Source organism: Oryctolagus cuniculus, chromosome 14, assembly GCF_051225735.1.
Source record: "Oryctolagus cuniculus isolate XC-2025 breed Fujian yellow rabbit chromosome 14, ASM5122573v1, whole genome shotgun sequence".
NCBI classification, from domain to species: domain Eukaryota; kingdom Metazoa; phylum Chordata; class Mammalia; order Lagomorpha; family Leporidae; genus Oryctolagus; species Oryctolagus cuniculus.
Window position 1 is genome coordinate 9,112,453 of NC_142880.1, and position 21,341 is coordinate 9,133,793.

A 21,341-nucleotide genomic window follows, 5' to 3' on the forward strand; every position below is an offset into this window, starting at 1 on the left:
CTCCGGTTGTTGCCCATGCTGTGAATAATGCAGGCCTTTATGCAGCTCTTGGAGTTTCATGTCTTACAGAATCTTCCATGACACTGAGACTGTATATTTCTTAAGTAGTTTTGTTTTTCAGGTTGAGTAATTACTATTGTTATATTTTCAACTTTACTAAATGCTTCCCTTCTAATTTCCATTTTACTATCAAATTTATCCATTGAGTATTTTCTTATTTCACATACTTTATTTTTTACTTCTAAAATATTTGTTTTTTCATTTTCTTGTGTTTAATGGCAGGATATACTTGTATAATTTCTCTTTTGATATGAATATTTTGTATAGTTTTTAATTTTTAAAGAAATTTAAAATACATTAGGTTTCAGGGGTAACAGCAAGGCATGATAATTGCTACAACATAATTCTCATCAAGTCTCATGTCAATATGCTATTACACAAAGAGAAAAAATTCAGTCTATGTCCTTGAAAAAGTATATGGGTTAAATAAAAAAATCATATATTCTCAATCTTTAATTTGTTCTAGATTTGGAGGAATAAAAGGTATAAAATATAATGAAATATCCTAATCCAAAGCCAAATGCTTAACTAAGCCCTAGGATTTCTCAAATGAATTACAAAAAAAATCCTGTGTCTTTATCAATACGTGTAAAACACTCTATCTTCCATCCTCATAAGGACAGAATTCATGCTGTGAATTCAATTCAGATATAAATAGTATGTGGCACACTTCAGCATAGTCACATCACTGAGAACCAATTTCACAGCTGGAATAAAATGTTTTTATTGGTAATGAAATATAAACATGATGACTATCATTTTTGGAAATAAAATATAGGTTTTTCAGTGGGGAAACAAAAGCATGCCATTTTTCAAAGTATCAGTAGTTATTTTTAAAAAAATGAATAGATCTATATTAGGGTCAGATAAAGCCCACTACCTTTTACCACACTATATCAATGATGTTAGTATCATTCATTAATACATATAAGTTGCATACTCATATTACAAATCATAATTTACTATCAAATCACTTATTCAGTTGATTTTGTCTTTTTCCAATTTTTTGTTCTGGCATATACAGAACTTAGTAACAGCATGTTTTCATTTACTTTTTCTAATTAACACACATATTAGGAAAGAAAAACTTTAAGAGAGTTATCTTAAATTTTAAATAATTATAATGTTCTCCTGGGGAGGGAGGTAACATCCATTTTTTAACTCTGGAGTTCACAAACACATATGATTCAAGATAGCAAACATCTAACTGTATTCACTGAAAACAAGATTTTGTAATTGTCGCTCCCCCTCTTCGTGGAGGAGCGACACTAAACCCTGCGCTGTTCTTTAGTCTGCTCGGCCCTCCCCGGGTTTGCTGCTGGTTCTTCCCGGGTTGGCTACTATCCCTTCCACCTCCGTGGAAGGGCAGTTCCCCCTGGCCACATTCCCCACTTCCGCAGGGGAGCGGCACACCGCCGGCCGGCTCTCTGGGGGCTGCACAGGTGTTCCCCTTAGATGTTCCCCTTAGATGTTCCTGGTGCATGCCGTCTCTCTCCTCCTTTATAGTCCTCCTCCACCAATCCTAACTCGGCTGCCCACACGCCGAGTACGCTGCTCTCCTCCAATCAGGAGCAAGTCCTACAGTTTATTAGTTGAACTGGAGGCAGCTGTGCGGAAGCTGTTTACTTCTCTCCCAGCGCCATATTGTGGGAGAGCAGATGCATAGAATAAGTCCTAATTCGAGTAACTTAGTCTAGTCCGGATTGCTCCCCACAGTAATTGGAAGAAACATATTGAGGGATCTTAATTTATGGGAAATCCTTTGCCCCTTTTCATTTACACTGTTGCAGTAAGAGATTCTGGGATGGGAGCTGTGGCACAGCACTGTGACGCAATGGGTTAAAGCCCTGGCCTGAAGTGCTGGCACCCCATTATGGGTGCCAATTCTAGTCCCGGCTGCACCTCCTCTTCCAAACCACCTCGCTACTATGGCCTGGGAAAGCAGTGAAAGATGGCCCAAGTCCTTAGGCCCCTGCACCCACATGGGAGACCTGGAAGAAGCTCCTGGCTCCTGGCTTTGGATTGGCACAGCTCCAGCCATTGCGGCCATCTGGGGAGTGAACCAGCAGATGGAAGACCTCTCTGTCTCTACCTCTCTCTGTAACTCTGTCTTTCAAATAAATAAAATAAATCTTTAAAAAATTTCACTGGCTCTTCTTTTCTTACATTTTAAAACAAGGATATATTTTAGAAGCAAGGATAATAACATTGCAGTAAATTCATTTATAACTAAATATTTTTATTCCCATGTTTATTGAACTGATAGTGTTGTTGGGATTTTTTTAGGGGATTCATTCTAACATGACAGGTCTCTGCTTAAATCTTTAAAAAATTTTCTCAAGTTTTTGATCTTGCTTTAGAAATAAGTGCCATATGCTTAAGATCCTAAAAGTAATTTAATTCAAAATAATGACTCTAATGGTGGAAGTTCCAAGTGAAGATACCCAGCATTAGCAGCACAGACCCTAGTAAATTCTAAAATTAAAAATGTACATATTGATAAATTTTAAATATCTGAAATTAGCATTTAAATAATATTATTGTAGAAAAGACTTTGGAAAAGATCCTTGATTTCCATTCTTCTGAGGCCTTTAAACTTTATGCTAATATCCTAATTAGTTTTCTCTTTTAATAAAAATAACATTTGTAAAATTATCAGAAGGATTTTAAAAATCTTGAATTATTGTCTCTTCCAATGAATAGCAATCTTTTGTGGGCTAATGACATTTTAGTTCAGAATCATCAGTAGTTTTGATGAATATGTAAAACTGGAAAGTTAGCACATGCTCAATCGGACTTGCCCCAAATGGTGGAGTTAGAAATGTGCCAGGGGATTCCAATACAATCCCATCAAGGTGGCATGTACCAATGCCATCTCACTAGTCCAAGTGATCAACTTCAATTCACAATTGATCACACTGATAGGTCTAAGAGTCAAAAGGATCACACAAACAAGACTAGTGTCTGCTAATACTGACAGAATCAAAAAGGGAGAGAACGATCCAACATGGGAAGCGGGATACACAGCAGACTCATAGAATGGCAGATGTCCTAAATAGCTCTCTGGCCTCAGAATCAGCCCTTAAGGCATTCGGATCTGGCTGAAGAGCCCATGAGAGTATTTTAGGCATGGAAAGCCAAGACACACTGGGGGAAAAAAAAAAAAAAAAAAAAAAGAAGACTTAAATGAAAGATCTCTGCAAGTGAGATCCCAGTGGAAAGAATGGGGCCATCAAAGAAGGAGGTACCTTTCTCTGAAGGGAGGAGAGAACTTCCACTTTGACTATGACCCTGTCAGAATAAGATCGAAGTCGGCGAACCCAAAAGGTTTCCATAGCCTTGGCAACTCATGACTAGAGCCTAGGGAGATTACTGATACCATAAACAAGAGTGTCAAATTGTTAAGTCAACAACAGGAGTCACTGTGTACTTACTTCTCATGTGGGATCTGTCCTTAATGTGTTGTCCAATGTGAAGTAATGCTATAACTAGTACTGAAACAGTATTTTTACACTTTGTGTTTCTGTGTGGGTGAAAACTGATGAAATCTTTACTTAATATATACTGAATCAATCTTCTGTATATAAAGATAATTGAAAATGAATCTCGATGTGAATGGAATGGGAGAGGGAGCGGGAGATGGGAGGGGTTCAAGTGGGAGGGAAATTATGGGGGGGGAGCCAATGTAATCCATAAACTGTACTTTGGAAATTTATATTTACTAAATAAAAAAAAATAAATGAAAAAAAAAAAACTGGAAAGTTGTTGTTTAAACCTAGAATCTTACTGAATAGGGAAAAGTTGGAAACACTCCTATTAAGACCTAGAACCATTCAAGGATGCCTACTTTCAGCACTGTTCAATATAGTTCTAGAAGTTTCAGTCAGAACCATCAGGAAAAAAGGAATCAAAAGGAAACAAATTGGTAATGAGGAATTCAAAATATCCATATCTGCAGATGACATGATATTCTCTACATAGGGGAACCAAAAGATTCCACTAAGAGACTTTTGATACTCATAAAATAGTTTGGAAAATAAACAGGATACAAAATTAACACACAAAAATCAATGACCATTGGATACACAGACAATGCCATGGCTAAGAAACAACTCTTAAGATCAATCACAATCACAATAGCTACAAAAATTTAAATGCCTTGGAATATATTTAACAAAGGATCTCTGCAATGAAAATTACAAAACATTAAGAAAGAAATTGAAGAAGGACACAAACAAAATGGAAAAGTCTGCCATGTAATTTGGAAGAATATCATTAAAATGTCCAAACAATCAACAGAAATTTACAGATGCAATGCAATCCCATAAAAATACCAAGAATAGCCTTCTTGCATCTCAGAAAAATGATGCTAAAATTCAAATGGAAACACAAGAGACCTCAAATAGCTAATGCAGTCATATATAACAAAAACAAAGCCTGCGGCATTACAATACCCAATTTCAAGACATATACTACAAGGCAGTTATAATCAAAACAGCCTGGTACTAGCAAAAAAATAGACATGCCAACCAATGGAACAGAATAGGAATTCCAAATATTAATCCATGCAACTACAATCAACTTATCTTTGAAAAAACAATAAAAATGAATCCCTAGAGGAAGGATAGTCTCTTCAGCAAATGGTGTTAGGGAAACTGGATCTGTGTGTCTAAGTTTGAAACAAGACCCTACCTTACATAAAAACTTCTCAAAATTAATCAAAAATCTAAATTGATGACCCAATACTATCAAATTACCAGAGAACATTGGGGAAACCCTTCAAGACACTAGCACAAACAAAGAGTTCTTAGAAAAGACTACAGAAGCACAATCAAAGCCAAAATTGACAAATGGGAGTACATCAAGGTAAGAAGCTACCGCACTGCAAAAGAAACACTGAGCAAACTGAAGAGGAAACCAATATAATGGAGAAAATATATGCAAACTATGCAACAGAGAAAGGATTAATATCCAGAATCTACGAAGAGCTTAAGAAACTCAACAAGAACAAAACAAACCCTTAAAAGAAATAGGCAAAGAACTTGAGTGGCATTTTTCAAAAGAGGAAATTCAAATGGCCAACAGACCCATGAAAAAATGCTCAGGATCACTAGATACTGGGGAAATGCAAATCAAAACCACAGTGAAATTTCATCTCATTCCAGTTACAATGACTCTCAAACAGAAATCAGCAAACAAGAAATCTGGTAAGGATGTGCAGAAAAAGGTACCTTAATCACTGTTGTAGGAATGTAAACTCATGTAACCACTGTGGAAAATAGTATGGAGATACCTCAGAAATCTGAATATAGACCGACCATATGACTCAGCAATCCTACACTGGGTTACCAAAGGGAAATGAAATCAGCATATGAAACAATGCTCTGTACCTCCATGTACCTCCCCCCCCATAATTTCCCTCCCACTTGAACCCCTCCCATCTCCTGCTCCCTCTCCCATTCCACTCACATCGAGATTCATTTTCAATTATCTTTATATACAGAAGATTGATTCAGTATATATTAAGTAAAGATTTCATCAGTTTTCACCCACACAGAAACACAATTCATAATAGCTAAAATATGGAATCAACCCAGATATCCATTAACTGAAGATTGGATAAATTATTTACATATATATATATATATATAATGTAAATACTATGCAATGTTAAAAATAATGAAATCCTGTGTTTGCAACAAAATGGTTCCAACTGGAAATCATTATACTTAGTGAAATAAGTCAGTTGCAATTAGACAAATATTCTACCTGATCTGTGGTAACTAATAGAGTATCTAAAATGTAATCTATAAAAGGAAATTGACATTTTGAGATCTGTTCACTGTAACTAGCCCTCCTCTCAAATATTGAAAAATAGCATTTGTTGGTTTTCATACTATTTGTTGAACTCTTTACTCAGTGTAGGGTTAATCTTATGAGTATAAAGTTAACTGAAAATAGATTTTTGTAAAAATTAACAATGGGAATAGGGGAGGGAGGAGGAAGAAGGTAGGGACAGTGGGCAGGAGGGAGGGCAGGGTGAGAAGAAACACCGTGTTCCTAAATTTATATATTTGAAATGCATGAAATTCTGTATTCTATAAATGAATTTCTTAAAAAATTAATTATAAAGAAAATACTCATGGAATTAAAATCTATGACAGAAGGAGAGGGTTCCACTAGCAGTTTCTAAAGACAAATCTTTATAAACCAAAGTAATTCCGAAAAACACAAAACAAATACACTTGACACATACGCACTTTATGCACTGTTAATTTGTGAGATTTTGACCCTTCCATATTGACACCATAGAGGTGCTTCCAGGTTGTTGCACACATGTATAAAATCATATATTTCCGTCATTATTTTCTCTTTAATGACCATTCCTGCTTTAGTACCATTAAGCGAAGCTAATTTGCTGCCACAACATGTACACTGTGGAACCTTTTGAATGCATCTGCCCTGGATGTCTGGATGAGTGTCAGAGTCTCTGATCTGTAGAACCTCTAGCAGCTTGATTTTTGACATCTGGAGAAATCCAGAAGTAAAAATATCAAACTCTTACTCCTAGGGTTGAAGCATATAATGTTGCAATCATTGATTTCCTTCTGTATATCACGCATTGTTCTAAGGGTTACACAGAATGGATCTCAATTCAGCATGTTTGATTGATTCAATCTTTTTTTTTTTTTCAGCCAAATGCTAAAAGGTTTAACCTTCACTGGCAATCCTTTAATTTCTACCCCGTGATACTCAACTCACTCTGATGTGGTTGCTGACTCGAGAACAAAGCAAAAATTCCAGATGAAGCTACAGTAACATCTTAGTTGCAAAAAAATGGAGGCATTGTGATCTTTATTTAGATCTCTTGATGCATTTTACACTTGATGGTCACTTACACTTAAATTCTCTGTAGTCTTTTAAAAGATTTTATTTATTTATTTGAGAAGTAGAGTTACAGACAGTGAGAGGGAAAGACAGAGAGAAAGGTTTTCCTTCTATTGGTTTACTCCCCAAATGGCCGCAACAGCCGGAGCTGTGCCAATCCAAACCTAGGAGCTTCTTCCTGGTCTCCCATGCAGATGCAGGGCCCAAGCACTTGGGCCATCTTCTACTGCCTTCCCAGGCCACAGCAGAGAGCTATATTGGAAGAGGAGCAGCTGAGACTAGAACCAGTGCCCATAGGGGATGCCAGCACCACAGGCAGAGGATTAACCTACTGTGCCACAGTGCTGGCTCCCTTTTTTTTAAAAAAAAATATTTATTTGAGAGGTACAGTTACAGACAGTGAGAGGGAGAAACACAGAGAGAGGTTTTCCATCTGCTGGTTCACTCCCCAAATGGCCGCAAAGGTCAGAGCTGAGCTGATCCAAGGCCAGGAGACGGGAGCTTCCTCCAGGTCTCCCATGCAGGTGCTGGAGTCCCACCACCTAAGGCCGTCTTCCACTGCTTTCCCAAGCCGCAGCAGAGCACCAATCTGTAGGAAGAACAGCTGGGACTCAAACTGGTGCCCACTTGGGGTGCTGGCAACACAGGCAAAGGATTAAACTACTGCACCACAATGCCAACCTCATATTCTCTGTAGTCTTGAATTTCCTATATACTCTTGATTCTCTTAAATGTTTTATCCATTTTTATACCTGGCAGATTTCTAAACTTCTCTGTTGAGTAAAATGACAATGCTTTCTGCAATTCTCTACTCTACAAGCACAACATGATTCATTTCATTGAGTTTGGCAGTTTTAATTATTTTCATATATAAATTCATTGACAAATTTATGATTTCAGATCACACCTTGTGCAATTTAAGAATTGTGTAGGTTACTCTCTCCTGTGTATTCTTCAAAAATATCTACTTCAAAACTGGACACATTGGCTATGTTTAGACATTGACAGTGCCACGTGTTGGTAGATAAAAAGTAACCGCAACTCTCATATCCTGCAATGGTTATGTTTACTGCTACAAACATTTTGCAAGCTTTGGAAAAGTTGTCAGAAATTTTCGAGTACACTAATAAAATGACCTCATAATTTATATCCTAAACATTTGCTTGAAACATGCGTCTACTCAGTTTTATACATGAATTTATAAAGCAATTTTACTTATAAATGCTAAAAGGTAGAAACAACCCAAGTATAACAGATAAATAGATAAAAAATTGCAAATCTACCATGGAATACTGCTCATTTAATGAAGAAGGAGCGCACAATTTATATGCTCAAAAATATGACAGGGACTGGGTATCTAGTAATTAAGATACCCAGCACCAGTATCAGAATGCATAGATTCAGTACCTGGCTTCAGTTCGTGACTCCAGCTTCCTGTCAATGCAGACCTTGTGAGGCAACAGACATGACTGGATTCCTGCTCCTGGATTTGTCCCCATCCCAGTCCCAGTCACTGCAGGCAATTGGGGCGTGAATCTGAAGACGGAAACTCTCTCTCTCTCGATGTGTATGTGTCTTTCTATCTGTGTCTCTATGTTTCTGAAATAAATTTTTAAAAATTAAATGACTGGATATTGAGGGCATTTTAGTAAGGATAAATGGTAAACAAAAATATACTACATGATTCTATTTATAAGAAATTCTAGAAAGCACACACCTAATTGTACTAGTCAGCTTTTGTCAGTATAATAAAATACTTGAGGTAGTAATTTTATGAAGAATTTTATTAAGTTCACAATTTTGGCCAATGAAAGTCAAACTTTTATAGCAGCTAAGTCTCATGAGAACTCACTCAGGGCCCATAAGAACCAACTTTACCTTCTAATGTAAGTCCCCTGGTTGATGTAAGGACCCTTCCCAAGGATCTGGTTCTTGAAAGATTTCACCTCAGCATCACCACAGTGGAGACAATCTTGCAGCACATGGATCCTTAGGTGAAAAACCACATTCAAACCATAGCATTAACCACAGTGACAATATGTAGATGAGTGGTTACATGAGGCTAGAGATCTGGGGAAATCAACTGCAAATAGACATGAAGGGAAAGTAGTTTTATATTTTAATTATGATGTTGGCTACATGAGTGCATATGGATATGAGAGCACATTGAACTTCCAATTAAAATAGTCAAAATTTATTGCATGTTGTTATTATTCAGTGAAGATGACTTTAAAAATGAAGTCATGGGCCTTCATCTCCTCCTATCACATCTCTATTCTCCCTTCAAAATATTTATTGCATTAATATGGTAATAACATCATAATCTACTCCATCACTCAAAACGCAACCTTCTAGAAAGTCCAAGATTGGAATGCTGGCCGATGCAGTGTTTGATAAGAAGTTGTTTCCTTGTTACAGAGAGCTGACTTCCTCTCTCACTTGGTAGAAAGCAGGAATATATAGTTCTCACGACGGCTCCACGCCCATAATCTATTACCTCCTACAGGCCCCACTTCCTAGCATCACACTGGGTCTATGATTCCAATATACAATCTTGGAGGGTCATAAACATCCAGTCCATAACAATCCCTAACTCCACTTTTCCTTAACTCCACAACCAGTTACAAACTCCACCACTTATACTGAGTACTTCCTAGATGTGTCAAACTCTGTGTTCACTTTCTTCGACTAGTATTCCCTTTTTTGTGTTGCACATTTCAGCTCATATGAAAGTATCTGCTATACACTATTGATCAGATTTAGAAATCTTATTATGATGCTTTATCAAATCAGAAAGATAATTTTAGTATGGTAAATTTAAAGTTATATCACACATACCCCTGTGTTTTAGGTGAAACTATTCTAAAGAATCATTACTATTTCACTAGAATAACCACCAAACAGAACAATATAACTCTAGAAATTGTGAGATATGTTTAGGGGCAACAAATAAAATTTCTTCCCTCATATTTCAGAACTAAATGAGAAACATGACAGGCGACATAGTAGTGCAGCTCAAGTTCTAAATTTATTATTGATAGATCTATTTGGAGAATGTGACTTATGCACTACAGCTGAATGAGTCTGCTAGCATTGTCTCATAATTAGACTTCCCTGAGGAAGTTAGCATGGCAACTCTGTACAATCAAACTGCAGGCCTTCCATGAAAGAGAAGAGACAGACAAGGAGATGACTACAAGACAAAAAAGCAAACCAGAATGAATCTTTTTTTTGTGGCAGGCTGATATGAAAGAGAGGTTATCAAGTTATGTATGTATAGCTCCTTTTTCCTCAGTCATAATTCAAGTAAGTCCTCCCTCCTGTGGGAAAACAATGGCAATATGATGTGGAAATAACCAGAAGTATTTCTCCTACATACCATCACTCTAGGGATTGGAGAAGATACGTCCTCTCCTATGTGTAAATCTGAAGTATGGGAGATAAACGTCACAGAGCTGTCTCTGTCCTTTTCCATAATATGATGAGGGAGGAAGAACTTACATGAGAGTGAAGCTAACATATGAAAAATTGGTAGGCCAACTGAGCAAAACAATACATCCCAGATAAATTGTTTGAACACATGAATCTAAACTGGGAAGTTCTTTTTGCCACTGCTCCCTGGTTCCCATAAGAAGAATGATGGACTCTAAACTACTACCACTACTATCAGTGTAGATGAGAGATGCGTATATGGCTATATCATCTACACAAGGACATGTCTGCTTTTCTGCCAATTCATAGCCTGAACTGCTGACCCAAATTCTAGTGCCTGCCTTTGTGTGCATGAGGCTCGATATCCCACTGAGAAGTACCAGTCTGAAGAATGGTATGCTCACCATTTTGATGAATCACTGCCTGGCATGCTGCAAGTTAGATCTGAGCTGACTGAATGCCTGAGCAACCTGTGATGGTGTGTAAGGAGCTTACTTGTGGCACAAAAGGTTGACACTCTAAAGACCGGATAACCAATTAATGTTTCACAATAATCTGAACTAAAGACAAAGAATACTAATTTTTTTCTATTTTAATGAGGTAAAATTTCTTATTTTATATTTTACATTTGAAGTACAAGTTTGTAAAAAAAAAATCAGATGCGTTGTTACGACTGATGAAAAGCACCAGTAGGAAAAATTATGAAACCAGTTTATATACAGGTTGAGAAATACCACCACTGTATAACTAAATCAAATATCTAAATCATCTACAATTCTTTCTTAAACTATCGGCTTCATTTAAAAAATAAGACATTAATATCACTGTCATAGAAATATTCATCTACTGCTTCAAACCAATAAACTGGTTTTATTCTTTCAATAAAATATTTTCAACCTCAAAGTCAAGAATTCTATTATTACTCTTAAAAATGCCTCACCTTTTACAAGAGCTTTTGGGAAAAATCTCCAGAAACAAACCCCTGTTCTCGTCTTTGCAGCCGGTAGTTTGACTGTAGCCCTGCATTCTCTCAATGAAGTAATGGAAAAGACTGAAGTATATCACGAGTTTTGGTTTGAGGAAGCCACAAATGTGGCAACTAAACTTGAACTTCATGTTCAAATCAAACTCCCTGGGAAATTCTTCAGAGCACAGCAAGGTAACCTGAAGTCTCAAGTAACCCCTGAGAGTTACTAAAAAGAAAGCCTAAGTGTTCCAACAGTGGAGTACATTATCCAGAATCTTAAGGATATATTTTCAGAGCAGTACTGCAAAGCTACTTAACACTAATCTCTGGTTTACCTCTGTCACGGAACAGCTCAAATTCAATACAATGGAGGAACAGCTCAAATTCAATACAATGGAGGAACACCACGCTGACACGCACAGAAGTAACTTACCCAATCCTGACACTCTCAGTTCATTTGGAGCTTCATTGTTGGAGAATAAAATGGAAACCCAGAGAAATGGGGCTTCCAAACACCACTTATGAGACTTCCACTTGCTAAAAAGTGAAGTTTTTTTTTTCCTAATAGGTATGTGTTAATGAAGATAATGGTGAAAGTGAATGGTCTTTTCATGTTCCTGATATTATATATGAAATGCTGTAATCTTCAGGATGATGTTTGCTGTGGGTTTGGCATATACATCCTTTATTATGTTAAAGATTTTCTTCAACACATAATTCATTGAATGGATGTTGAATCTTGTTAAATGCTTTCCTATATCTACTGGGATGAACATACGGCTTTTGTTCATTAGTCTGTTGATGTGATATATTCCATTTCTTGATTCACATATGTTGAACCATCTTTGCATCCCTGGGATAAACTCCACTGGATCCTGGTTTTTTAACAAAGACTTCACCATATACATACAATAAATAGTGCCGGCTAAACTGGGTTGAATATGCAAAAGAATGAAACTAAACCCCACATCTCACCATATCAAGGTAATTCACAAAAGACCTACATTTAAGGTTTCAAACTATGAAACTACTGTTGTAAGCTAAGATGCAATTGTACAAAATTCCAAAAGAATAGGCAAAAAAGTACAAATAGACAAATGGAATTACATGAAACCAAGAAACCTCTGGCCATCAAAGGAAACAATCAAAAGAGTGCTAAGAACGGAGTCCTACAAAACAGGAGATTTTTATAAATGATTAGTCAGCTGAAAGATTAATACCCTAAATATGTAAGCAAAAATTTTAATAAAAAATTAATCCAATCAAAAGATGAGCAAGTGATCTGCACTTGATCTTAGCCAAAAGGCCGAGAAGTGATGAGCAAGTGATCTGAATACATACTTTTCAAAAGGAGAAATACATTTGGCCAAAAAGTAACTGAGAAAATGCCCAACATCCTTAGCTATTTGGGAAATGTGAGTGAAAATTACAATGAAATGTAATCTCACTCCAATTGGATGAATAGTATCCAAAAGATAAAAAAGTAACATGGGCCAGCATCGTGGCACTGCAGGTTAAGCCACTGGTGTGATACTAGTATCCCATATTGCAATGCAGGTTCAAATCCTAGCTACTCCACTTTACATCCAGCTCCTAATTTTGCACCTGGAAGGCAGTAGAAGATGGCAACACATGTGGAAGACCAGGATGGAATTCCTGGCTCTTGATTTTGGCATGGCCCAATAATGGCTGTTGTGTCCATGTGAGAAGTAAACTAGCAGATAAAATATCAATCAATCAATCAATCAATCTCTCTGTCTCACCCTCTCTCCTTCCCTCCTCCCTTTTCCAGACTACTTCCCTCACCCTCTTCCTCATTCTGATTTTCAAATAAATAAGTCTCTTTCTAAAAGTAACGAGTCTTTTTAAATATGTGGATAAAAGGAAATTCTTATACATGACTGGTTGGGATGTACATTAATATAGTCAGTATAGAGAACAGTATAAAAGTTCCTCAAAAGAACTACAAATAGACCTACCAGGTACTCCTCATCCAGATGATCTGGATGTATATCCAAAAGAAATCAAACCAACCTGTCAAAGAGATACCTATACTTCCAAGTATATCATAGCACTATTCACAATGGCCAGATGTAGAATCAATCAAAGCATCTATCAATAGATAAGCAGAGAAATAAAATATGGTATACATACAAAATAAAATGTAGGTTAGTCATAGCGGAGGACGAAATCTCCTTTTTCTGATCCTTTGCATTCATGTGAATGAAACTGGAGGTCATTATGTAAAATCACATACACTAGACACAAAATGACAAATACACATGTTCCCTCACATCGGTGGAAGCTCTGACTGTCAATTAATGACAGCAGATGTTGGGCAACCTTTGGTAGAAGGGGGATAGAGAGAGATTGGATAAAGGACACCAATACGAAGAATAAGCTCTAATGCTGCTCTATAATATAGGGAGGTGATTAAAGTTCACAATAATCTATTATGTGTGAGAGTACTTCAAACAGTTTTTTGAAAAATGGAATTAAAATATAAATTTATTTGCAGAACAAAAAACTGAAATCCACACATGCAGGACGTCTTCAGAAAAGTTAATGATGTTGCAAGAATTTAACCTAGAGGTTACAATGCTCATTTCTACCCTACATTGGAGTTCCTGGATTCAATTCCTGGCTGGAGCTCCTGACTCCAGCTTCCTACTATTGAAGACCTTGAGAGGCAGCAGCGATGGCTTGAATAGTTAGGTCTCTGACACCCACGTGGAAGACATATTGAATTCCTGGTTCCTGACTACTGAGGTTATTTGGTGAATGAGAGCTATGTCTAAATCATTCCTTCTCTTTTTCTCTTTTAAATAAATACAATTAAAGTTCACAGAAAATGTATACAAAAACAAAACTACGATGGTCTTCAAATTTTTTTATCCAAAATAAACATTTTTACTTTCTTTTTCCATTAACTTTTCGAAGTACCCTTCTATTTTATGAAGAGCTAAGAAAGAAGAGCTTGAAACCTCCAAGCACAAAGAAACTATAAGGTGATGCAAATGCTAATTACCATTTTATCAGCACATTTCATATAATATATAGAAATATCACACTATACCCCCATAATTATCTACAGTTATTACATGTTTATATATATATATATGTAAACTCAGAGTTGAGAAAAAGAATGTTTATTTGAATTCAGATATTTTTCTATGCATTTCCATGTTTGTAATTCTCTTACATCTTTTGTGCTTTTTAAAAATTATAGTCTGACTTTTCTTGATATTAACTTTTAATTTGTTATACAGTACAGATATTTTCTTCAGTAGCCTATGTTTTAATAGTGTCTTTTGATATTTAAAGTCTTTTTATTTTAAAGCTTTATTTATTTGAAAGACAGATTGAGAGAGAGACAGAGAGCAGTGTCCCATCCACTGGTTCACTCCCCACATAGCTGCTAGGCCAGGGCTGGGCCAGGCTGAAGGCAGAAGCTTCCTCTGGATCCTCAAGTGCATGCAGGGGCCCAAGAACTCGGGCTGTACTCTGCTGCTTTCCCAGGCACATTAGCAGGGAACTGGATAGGAAGTGGAACAGCTGGACATGAATTGGTACCCACATGGGATGATGGGGTCAAAGATGGCAGATTAACCCACTCCACCACAACAGCCCAATTTGTTTTATTTTTAATAGCCACACACTATCAGCCATTTTTAGTATGACATCTCTGTGTTAGGCCTTGTTTGGTAAAGCTCATTCTTACATAAGCATTACCAAAAAAAATTGAGTATTTATTTCAAATAAAAGTCTACAAGGGCAGGGCTGAGCTAGGGCTGTGCTGGAAACTCAGTTCAGGTCCTATAAGTGGGTGACAGAGATCAACGTACTTGATCCATCACCTGCTGCCTCCCAGGGTACACGTTAGCGAGAAACTAGAATTAGGAATGGAGCTAAGAATCAAACCTAGATGCTCAGTTATGTGATGTGGGTGTCAAAACTAACATTTTAAATGAATGTTCTCAGACTCAATTTCTAAATACTAACTCATATAGCCTGGTGACAAACCTATAAGGCAGACTCTGAGACTATCTTCATTTTACATGTGTAGAAACTGAGGCACAGCAAGATTGAGAAACTTACCTAAAATCGCAGCCCTTACGGGAAGTGGATGCTGCCCCTCCCCACTCTGATGTTAGGCTGGCTGGGGCACTGCCATTCTAAACACCTGCATGTCTGGGTGCCAATCTGAACTTGAATTGGATATATTATAGGAATTAACTTATCGATGCCCTTGTGCATACACATGGATCAATGCAGGTTTTGTAATTATGGTTGCTCGCATGTTTAATAAAGTATTTCAATGGCCCACTGCCAATATCCCAAATCACAAATATTTCCCTTTCTGTTAAATGAAGTGACAGAAGAATCTTTTAAAGATAACACCACAAAGTCCATATAGTGCTAATGATTCTACAAATAAAGCAACCACAATCCTCAATTTAAGCAAAAAATTAAGAATGTTCAACAAAGAAGACCGGGTCTTGGAGCAGTGACAACAGTGCCTTCTCTCCTTGAGCTCCAAGCTCTGTGTTTTCTGCATCTGCATCAGGGATGAGTCAGTGGAGATGAAGTAGATTGTGAGAACATTAACAGACACCTCAAAGATGCATTGTCACAGAAATCTCACTAGGAGCCCAATTTTCTATTACAAACCTAATTTGGCATACTGATCTGTTTAATTTAATTCACTAAGAGTTAAACTGGCCACCTTCTCTGTATAAAGTGCCGAGCTGGATGTTTTGGGAAATAAAAGATTTACATTGTTCCCAAGATCTCAGACCCTGGGCACTTCCTACCTGACCACCAATGTGTCTTCTCTCGGATCGTAACACGTCTTTATTCCAAATTGTTCAATATAGTCCATCGACATGCAAGCCTTGGGGGAACCTCTGAATGCTATGTGTATCAACCCCTTTTAAACTTTTTCTCAGTTCCGTCCTTGATGAAAATTATTCCAGGTGTCTACACAAACACTTGTTGCTATTTGAACATAAGCACCATTCCTATTCTAAACAGCATGTGAATACAGGAACTGCCATAGAGCGGAAGTTTCCCGGGATACACTACTTAGTACTCAGGAAATCATACTTTGCAGGACCAGTGTTGTGGGGGCAGCAAGCTAAGATGCCACTTGCATTATTGGCATCCCATACTGGACTGCCAATTTGAGTTTTAGCTGTTCTGCTTCCAATCCGGCTCCCTGTTAATGTGTCTGTGAAAGCAGTGGAAGATGGCCCAAGTGTTTGGGCTCTTGCAACCTACGTGAGAGATCCAAATGGAGTTCCAGGTTGCTGGCTTCAGCAGGGACCAGCCCCAGCTGTTGCAGCCATTGTGGAGTCAACTAGCAGATGGAAGATATTCATATTAATGTGCACATACATATATATATATATATACACACACACACATACACAAATATATTCTCTCAATAAAATAAAAGCTTATAACAAATTAAAAAAATCACATTTCAAACTCAGTAAATATCTGTGCAGGGAAATAATGCAAAGAGGAGGAAAGTTGGAGAATGAGGACAAAGTTGTCTGAAATTTACCAGGATAAACACAACATGATCATCATTTATGGTGTATTTCAGTAAATCTACAGGGAAATAGTTATTAAAGTATATGTTAGGGGCCAGCACCGTGCCTTACTAGGCTAATCCTCCGCCTTGCAGCGCCGGCACCCCGGATTCTAGTCCTGGTCAGGGTACTGGATTCTGTCCCGGTTGCTCCTCCTCCAGTCCAGCTCTCTGCTGTGGCCCAGGAGGGCAGTGGAGGATGGCCCAGGTCCTTGGGCCCTACACCCACATGGGAGACCAGGAGGAAGCACCTGGCTCCTGGCTCCAGATCAGCGCAGCGCGCCAGCCGCAGCGGCCATTGTGGGGTGAACCAACAGCAAAGAAGACCTTTCTCTCTGTCTCTCTCACTGTCCACTCTGCCTGTCAAAAAATAAATAAATAAATATTAAAAATAAAGTATATGTTAAGGAAAAAATGTCACAATTAGTGTCTCAGTCAGCTTCCTCTGCCATAACAAACTATGACAGACTGGGTGGCTTAAACACCAGAATCTGTTTCATCGGAGTTGAGAGTGAGAAGTCAAAGATCAAGGCATCAGTCTGGTCATTTCCTGTTGAAGTCTTCCTGGCTGACAGATGACTGCCCTCTCAACATGCCCTCACATGGGAGAGAGACAACCCTGGTATCTGTCTTTCTTTTTATAAAGCCACCACAAGTGCTGGATGAGGGCCTCAGCCTGATGACCTCATCTAACCTTTGTCATCTTTTCATAAGCCTCGTCTCCAAACACAATCACATTTGGGTTTAGAGTTTCAACATTATGAATTTTAGGAGAAGAGGCACAATATTAAATCTATAACAGGTAAGAGGCTACTAACTTCAACAAAGGATTTCTTGATGCAAGAACCAAATAGACCTCTGGAGACAAAATGTCAACTGAAAATTTATTACACATTAATTTAGTAATAGTGGCTATCTATATTTTAGGTGAGATCAGAAAAAGAAATTCCAATAATAGGCTGTGTCCTCTGAAATAATTTACACAAATAGTATAACTCAGAATGACATAAAAACAGTTTTGAACAGTTACTGTATTTTAGATGAACTAATAAGGTGTGCAAGAATGCATTCCAAATCATCAATACCTCCAAAATTAGAACTGCTTTATACAACCTCATTGCCAAGGAACGTAATTGAAAAACTTGCGCAATGGATTATTGAAAGGAAATTACCAGATTTGTCAGAATGGCAGATAAATATCTAGGGAAATAGTGTTCAATGCTGACTTGCAAAGGCAGCAATAAGACATTAGTAGGAATTGGAACATATAAACAAACTTCAGTCATCAAAAAAAAAAGCATAGCAGAAGGTGAGGACAAGAGATTTTTCTTTGACTCATCTCCACCTTTTCCCTCATACATGAGGTATTTTAGTCTCTAGAAAATGTAGCTTTAATAAAGCTTGCTGCCTTTAAAGCACGTCGCCTTTCAGTTCTGCTCAGTCTACACAGATTGTTATGCTGTTTTAGAAGAGAAAGAAAAATTAGCAGAAACATATTTTATTTCATGTTATGCTTAATCTGTTCCTAAATCAATAATAATTTGCAAATACTTAAATCACTCTGTCCCAAGAAATTATAAAACTTTAGCTTTCATAACTGTGTCTATTTTCTCAATTCATAGCAATATTTATTAGTTAGTTCTTATGATTGCAAACTAAGATTTTTAATTCCCTTCTACCCACACAGACACGATGCATTCCCACTTCTTTTCTATATAGTAGCCTAGCAACTGCTGTTCCAAGACCTCTTTAGAACAACGTTTGAGTAATTTTAAAATAAGGGCACCTTCTCAACCCTGTGAGGGTACTGCTAGAAAGCCCTGTAAATTGCTACAGGCAATCTATTTTACCTATTACTTATTTTGCTAATCTTTCTAAGCAAGCAATAACTTTGCTTCAAGGTCCAGAGATATCAAATCTGCATTTTATTTTTTTATAAAGATTTATTTTTTTTTATTTGAAAGTGTTACAGAGAGGCAGGGAAGGGAGGGGAGGGGGGGAGGCAGAGGGAGGGAGGGAGAGCGAGAAGAGCGAGCGAGTGAGATCCTCCATCCAATGGTTCACTCCCCAATTGGCCACAACGGCCGGAGCTGCACCGATCTGCAGCCAGGAGCCTCTTCTGGGTCTCCCACTCAGGTGCAGGGTCCCAAGGACTTGGATCATCTTCCACTGCCCTCTCAGGCCACAGCACAGAGCTGGATTGAAAGTGGAGAAGCAGGGTCTTGAATCGGCTCCCATTCGGGATGTCAGCGCTTCAGGACAGGGTATTAACCCACTGTGCCACAGCGAAGGCCCCTCAAATTGACATTTTAAAAATCCCTTAGTCAGCTCTCTGCTATGGCCTGGGAAAACAGCAGAAGATGGCCCAAGTCCTTGGGCTCCTGTACCCACATGGGAGACTTGAAGAGGCTCCTGGCTCCTAGCTTCGGATCGGTGCAGTTCTAGCCATTGCAGCCATCTGGGGAGTGAACCATCGGATGGAAGACCTCTCTCTCTCTCTGCCTAACTTGACTTTCAAATAAATAAATAAATAAATCTTCAAAGAAAAATCACTTAGAACAACAATAATATCAAAGAATGAAGCCGTTTGCATTCTAGGGGACGGTAATACCATTCTCTGCTTTCTGGATCTTTTCAACTTGGTAATGCCATCAACATACTCACACATGAAACTACACTAGTGAACATAATTGAGTAATGCACACAAAACTTAGAACAGTAGAGAAGCAGCGTTGATATCCAAAATCACAAAGGAAACATATTTTTAAGTTAATGCAGGATTAATAATTTGGATAAATATCATTAACAGTGAGATGGTACAGTGGAATTCAATGTATTTTTTTAATTTCTCCCTAGAAAACAGAGCTGTTAGAGATGAAATATAGGACTCCTCATTAAAACTAAATTTCAGACAAACAACTTTTTTCTAGTATAGGGATGTTTCACCAAATTCATTTCTATAAGTATATACTATGCATTGTGTAAAAAAGGTATTATCTGAATTTAAATTTAACTGGGCTGAAATATATTTGACAGCTCTATCACACAGATTTGAGCTAGAACTATAAAATACGAATTGGTTATCTTGCTTACATTGAGAATAGTTGACTAACAGTGTTAGAAATAACTTATTTTAACTGAAATATCATTATCTCAACTGGAACTGTGATTTATAAGTTTATTTTAGGTTTGTAACCTCTAAATATCTTATTTAAACACTTTTTTGGTATGATCCATAAGTAATACGTGATCCTATGGGAATAGTTAATACATGCAGATTTTCTCAATCATTCTTCTATTTGAGCATTAAAGATAATGCCATGATGGATTAGAAAGTCAGGCATTCGGTACAGCGCGGCAATGTTTTTAGGTTTAAGAATGGAGTGAGACCATCAGCAGGACGAGTTTCCAAGTGAATTGAGGTGATGTAAGGCTTTTAAGAAATCACAGTTGTGGATGCAGGGTCACATCAGGCACTGAAACGAGGAAAGTCCTTGTTGTCATTTTTATTTTGTCAGTTGCAGTAAGTTTTCAACTTGTGAAAAGTAGAGCACAGATCCTGAAAATTGAAGTCCCTTACTAAAGCACAGGCAAGCGCAGGGCAATCAATGGCAATATCAGATTGCAACTCATGCCAGTTAATCAATGTGACTTAACCCTGATTTGGGGGAAAATTTCTTTTGAGGACAGAATATCAACCCTGTGCACTCCCTTGCATTCCTGCTGAACGTAATGATTACTTATCAGTCACTACTGGGGGAAGGATGTGGAAGAGTAAGTTTCTGGAGAAGCCAAGGACAGGAGCCCAGTACAGCAGTGCCACTGTAGTTTCCAGGCTCTCCGAGACACTAAGACAGCAGACGCCATTCAGTCTGTTCCCAAGGCTGGATCAATAGCTTCCTTGGGAGATTTGCATAAGACATTCACCCTGCCAGATATTATTTCTGTTTAATGAGATGTACTCTACAGACTTTCCACTTCTTACCAACTTTGATTATGCAAAATAATTATTAATTATTATGCATATTGTAACTACCAACCCTATCTTTTTTACACACTAAACTTCAATCATTCTTAGATGATGATGGCACCTATGCTCTGAGTTTTACAACAAGCTGGACATACTGACTGCGTTAGCAGTATTATCTCACCCAGGAACCAAGCTTCTCCCAAAGGACCAGGGTTACAAAGTAGACACTAAAGAATGCGTTGTTCTGCCTTGGATTCCGTTTTACGCCAGAGCTCAACATGAAACTGTGGTCACAGAATGCACACCATCCTCTCCCTGAAACCTCAACTCAATGATGTGTAAAGTAAATAATGACAAGTAAATGACATCCTCATTAAACTTATTTGAATTCACGCCAATAATCATGGGCCATGGCAGCCATGTGACCT

The 21,341-nt window shown here is 37.7% G+C and overlaps 1 long non-coding RNA gene and 1 pseudogene across 2 annotated transcripts in view; both read right to left on the bottom strand.

Moving 5' to 3' along the window:
* Positions 1-21,341, bottom strand: part of LOC149122234 (uncharacterized) — a 335,113-nt gene that overhangs the window by 119,924 nt on the left and 193,848 nt on the right. Inside the window, exon 3 of one of the 2 annotated variants that reach the window (XR_016220451.1) lies at positions 8,842-8,937. The exons of the other annotated variant lie outside the window; for it this stretch is intronic. This is a non-coding gene — a long non-coding RNA (uncharacterized LOC149122234). Of the gene's footprint in view, positions 1-8,841; positions 8,938-21,341 lie in introns of those variants that run through there. 2 annotated transcript variants of the gene reach the window in all.
* Positions 12,572-12,665, bottom strand: LOC149122235 (U2 spliceosomal RNA; annotated as a pseudogene).